Genomic DNA, 5,810 nt, shown 5'->3' on the forward strand with positions numbered 1-5,810 from the left:
CCTGGGCTAGAATTGTTGATTTATAGCCAGAAAATGATTTTATTCTCCAGAAAAAAATAAACCTTTTATTCAAAACTAAACGGGGGGGAGGGGGGCGAGGGGGAGAAGCATATTGCTGATATTGTTTTTGGATTATAAAATTCAAAAAGCAAATAAGTCAAAAGGAAAGCAAAAAACAAGAAAAATTTTGTTATAGACAGAAAAGAAGTTTTAAACAGATGGAATCTTTAATGAGTAGGATGATAGAATCTAATCAAGTTTTGCTAAACAAGATTGAGTGGCTAGAAAACCAAACTTGATTGTGTTGCTAGACTCCAGGGTCGGTGAATTCTGAAGGAGGAGATGATTTGATTGCATTTATGGAAATATAGATTCCTAAGTTACTGGCAACCGATACCGAGAATGATCAAATTAGAGTAAAAGGGCATTTTAGATGTCATGGAGAACTTTAATAATGGAAGAAACAAGCATCTCCAACATTTAAAATCTCTGATAACAAAAGGAGTACGTAGACATTTCCAAAAAGGAAGATAGATAAATCCACTTTTTAAAATTATTATTCACTGTGCCAGTCTTATCGTAGCAGGTAAAAGAAAGATAAATTGTCCTCTTATTTGTGCTTTAAAGAAAATGGCTATAATAAACAAAGCCCCAAAGGAAATCCTTAATTAAGGGGTTTTGCATTTGTTTCTTGCCATGTAACTTGCCATGACCTATAAGAGTAAGATGGAACAGCAGTGGAAAATATAAAAAGTGACACCAGTCCAATTGATCATCTACGCATAATATTAACAATCATCTCACATATATCACACGTTATGTGCCAGGACATTGTTGTTGCTTTTTTTTTTATTTCTTTTAGGGAGTTTTGTTTGGTTGTTTTACAGGTATCATTTCATTCTTACAACTTTCCCGAAGTGGGTTAATTATTATGAATTATAAAGTGGAATTGCTATTCATTCAATTTTTAATGAGAAAACTTTATTGCAGAAATGTTAAATGCTTTGCCCAGAGTTAGATGACAACAGTTTTGAATCCATATTTAAAGCCTGGAGGTCTCGCTGCACATTCTTTTCTCTTAACTTCTGTATTTTACTGCCTATAGTTTGCCACAGTGCAAGAGGGTCTTGAGATAAAGCAAGGCTTATGACTGGTAACATTAGATGCAAGCTTCCATTACTCAATTAGCTTGACTTTAAAGCACAGCTTTGCTCTGTCACATATAGCCTCAGTCTGTCTCCTCAAGTTACCTCTGTCTGTTCTTCAAGCCTTGTGGAGTCACTCTGCTCTCCTTCGCTAGTTAATCTGGACTTCTGCCCAAGTCAAAAGCTGGCATTATTTCTGTTATCCCTTCTGGTTATTCTAAGAAGCAAAGACTTCTTAAATCAACCAAAGACTTATTTTATCAAATATCAATATAATTAACAGACTTTGGTGAGTTATGCCCCTGTAATTGCAAAAATAAACTTGCTCAGCAATTTCCACATTGACCTTGAAGAGACACATTCCCAACAATACCCCTGCCTTCCTACTAAAGATCACTGCCTTAATCATCCTATTATCTCTAATTGTAACAGGGAATGAATATGCTACACTTACATAAAGCTACCCATCCTAATCTTAGGAAATGTTAGACCCAGCTTGTTACTCTTAACATGATTTTTCCCTCTCAAAACTGAAGCTTACATGTTAGAAGTTTATTTTCTAGAATCAGCAGTTGCAGCTCTTGTGTGAACCTAAGGAGCAGCCTGACTTCCAAGGCCCCAGACACAGGCATTCAACCAAATGGTCAACTTAACTGACACTGACCGTAAAAATCCATATCGGACCAGCAAGGACACTACCTGCATGGCCACAGCCCCTGTCCCTTATCTCTTCCTCCTGATATAAACCCCTGCCTGCACTGAGATGTTAAGATGGCTTTGGAACAAGAGTCCCCCATATTTTTGGGGTGCTTGAATAAACTTCTTTCCTTCTCACCAGCATCTGGCTCATGAGTCTGGCTTTTGTTGCACCTGGCAGCTGGACCTGAATTTGGTTACATAAGCACAGTTCTGGATCCAAATTTATCTTTCTCTTTCTTGCAATTTCTATGAGTCACTGACCAGATAGCTCCAGTTCCTATAGACAGAAGTTTTAAACTTCTTTCCATCCTGATTTAACCTGTTCATTTTGATATTTCTTCTTTATTTCAAACAAGTCAACATATTGTTCTTCTTCAAAAGATCTCCTTCTCCTTTCTTTTTCCAAGAAAGCTGTATTCCTTATAATACCATCTCTTTCTTTATATCATCTCCACTTCCAGCACCACCATTTCCCACTCTCCAAAAAGAGCAGTGGGATGATAAAGTTGACTGGGAAATTCTGCTACAATCTTAGGCTTCTTAAATTTTTCATATGAATTATACAAAGGTTTGACCCACCACATTTCAGGCAAAGCTTTAGTAACAGTCACATTCACTCTCTGTTCCACACTCACTCTCTTTTTCTACAGACCAGTCTCACATTTTCTTACCATCTTCAACTTCCGGTCTCTGCTTTACCTCTCCTCAGCTTTATAGACCAACAAACACAGTCTCACAAGAGATCTTGTAAATCATTCAGAATGCTTGCAATTCCAACATCAAAAACTCTAAAATTTCTTCTTTTAAACACACTGTGACAGCAACCTAGTTAGCACAATTCTCTTGTTCTTCTGGAACCTGTTGTAGAAAACAATTCATTTTCACAAAAATTCAGAATTGGAAATGGCCTTATTCAATCTTTAATGAAGAATGTCTAAACCACTCTTAAAGGCGGCAATCTAGAATCTGCTAAACATATTCAGAGATGGAAAAATCAGCACTTTGTAAAGTATGATGTTAAGAGATAATTAATTTGAACTTATAGAGAACTTAAATCCTATTTCAGACTTAAATTTATCTGTTTGTCTTAGTCCCCAACTTCAAGGCAATACAGAATTAATTTGTTCACTCCCTCAAATGGCACATCTTCAAAAACTTAAAGTAAGCCTTCTCTTTTTTATCAGCTTCATCTTTTTCATCTTTGTCATTTTCACTTTGGATCAATGCATGGTAATTTGTCAATGCTTCCATTAAAATTAGGTGCAGAGAAGTGAGTAGCCCTCTCATGCTTCAAAAATGCATGTCATCCATCACACAGAGAAAGCAGATGTGGGGATGTATTTACTATAGTATCTTCAATAATTGGAATAGTGTCTAACACATAGTAGATACTCAATGAAAATTTGTTAAACAAATGAATGAACAAATAAATTGAAAAGTATATTCCAGATGTGCTATAGAGTAATTGTGACTGTGCCTGGACATTCCACTTTTGTTTACAAAGCCAAATACTGAATTAATTTTTAAAATACCCTTATTATAGAGTTCGTTGTTTACTAAAGACTCTAGGTTTTAGCTAGGCTGGATTTGTTCCATTATAAATTTGTTCCATTATGAGCATACTTACATAATATACCTCAAGAGTGAGACTGTTGGACAGTATATTTAGGATCCTACGCTTTATAGTAAGATTTATATTCCGGCCCGCCACTTCAGAGCTGTGCTACATAGGAAAAGTCATTTAATATCTCTGAGCCTCAGTTCCCATATCTTGAACACACAGCACTGTGGTGAGAACACAATGAGTGCCTACATAACACTTAATTACTTAAATATTAGATATTATTCACTTTTTAGAAATATATGTGTGTCTAGAAATATGTTTTGTACATATTAGGGATCACAGGCACCTACTAGTGTGCATAGCAGTGCCTGCAACATATAAGATGGGGCAAAAGTGGGTCTATATTTTTATGTGAAGCACAGTGCTTATTCTTATATTATGATTAATTATTATATTATTTTCTATGCAAACAACAGTAAACCTACTTTGCCCCATCCTATAGTAGACAATCTATAAGGGTTCCTGAATGATAAATGAACAGATGAAACACTACCTTTCAAAAGTGAATTTCATATAAATTTCACCAAAGGAAAAACTAAAAAAAAATTCTAGATATAAGGTAACTTCTCTGAGAATACAAAGCCAGCAAGTAAAAATTAGAACTCAACTTTTAAAAACTTGTAATTTTACAAAGTACTTGTTACTACACTGCATTTTTATGATTGCTATGCATGTATTATAAGCCATTGAAAGTAAAGAGAAAGAAGGAAAGGAGAAAGATCAGAGGGAGGAAAATATATATATTTAGTTTACATTCAGTTTATTAACTAATAGAGGCAACATTACAAATTTTGCTGACTCATCAACAAATTCTTATTTGTGATTGGAGATTTATAATGTTCCCCTTGACTCCTGTCACTTCCACACTGCCCCATTTCTTACTATCTGCAAGCCCATAATCGCCACTCCTTCCAAAGAAAATCCACCTGCTATTATTTCCAACCATTTGTCTTGTCTAGATGTGGATTGTGTAATTCAAAGAGAATGAACTATGTAAAAATATAGTTTAATTTATATTTATTGAGAAGTCCTAAGGCACATTCATTTACTAAATGAAGAATGATTTGTTTTTTATTTACTCACAACATGACATAATTTAATCTGGAAGTGTAGTTGGAGCTCCTTCAAGTAGTAATTAAGGAAGAACAGACATATTAATGGCAATGCAGCCCTTTGCCATTGGGACAGACAGATCTGGATGGCACATGCAATCAAAAATGAAACAAAGGGTTGGTTTACTTTCCCTTTATATACTAAATCTAAGCTTAATGAAGTGAGCAGTAATATAAGTTAATGAGAATTTCACAGAAGAAATCCTATATAGTATATGCTGACAATACAAGAACCAGGAACTGACCAAAATAGCAGGATATAATGAAAAAAAAGTTAACAACTTAAATAAAGAAACCTTTTACACAGTCGGAGATTTTCATCATAAGTAATGAAATAAAACCTATACTGACTTTTACTCCCTGAACAAATCACTGACAAAAAACAGATCACTGACAAAAGACATTTAGGAAAACCAGAATGTCTTTCAGGAGAGCAGCAAAGAACAATTCTACCAACCAAGTTAAAGCCTCCTTGGCGGTTATGTTGTCTCATCTTTTTTATAACTGTGGTATGTGAGATGACACCTTCAGTGAAGCAAGTTACCGACAAAAGAAATTTGGGGAACAAAGCCAACAGGGAAGATATGTCAGTTGTGTCTGGATAAAGGGCTGTGTGATAAGAAAGCACCTGCAAGAATGTGCATTATACTGAGGAGAGCATGAGCCCAATGGACACCACCATGTTTTACAAGGACAGAGTGAGGCACAAGTATCAACAGTGTTCACTGCTGAGCCAGCCATCTCCGAGGAAATAATTACCTTTCTAAAGTTAGTTTTCAGTAGCTTTTCAATTCTTTTCATTGTTCCTATCTCTCTCCATCTGGACACCCTCTGTTCAGGTGCTAAAATTCAGAGTTTTCATGCCCCTTAACTGAAGTGTTCCTGGAAGCCCTCTCCCTCCATGGTGGAAATGTGTACTGTTTTCTTAATTTCTTCTTGCATTATCTAAACTCATTTCTCCTGTCTCTCTTCCTCAGCAGATTATCCTCATTTAAATCTCTATAATGGCAGCTGCAAAACAGCGGGTCTCAAAGTCATCACCAGAATCACCCAGAAGACTTGTTAAAACACACATTGCACTAAGTGGGTGTGCTTCAGTTGGTTGAGTGCTGCCCCATGCACCAGGAGGTCACTGGTTCAGTTCCATGTCAGGGCACATGCCAGGGGTACAGGCTCGATCCCAAGTAGAAAGCATGTCAGAGGCAGCCAATCAATGTTTCTCTCTCATCA

This window comes from Myotis davidii, unplaced genomic scaffold (genome assembly GCF_000327345.1).
Source record: "Myotis davidii unplaced genomic scaffold, ASM32734v1 scaffold568, whole genome shotgun sequence".
Classification (NCBI taxonomy): domain Eukaryota; kingdom Metazoa; phylum Chordata; class Mammalia; order Chiroptera; family Vespertilionidae; genus Myotis; species Myotis davidii.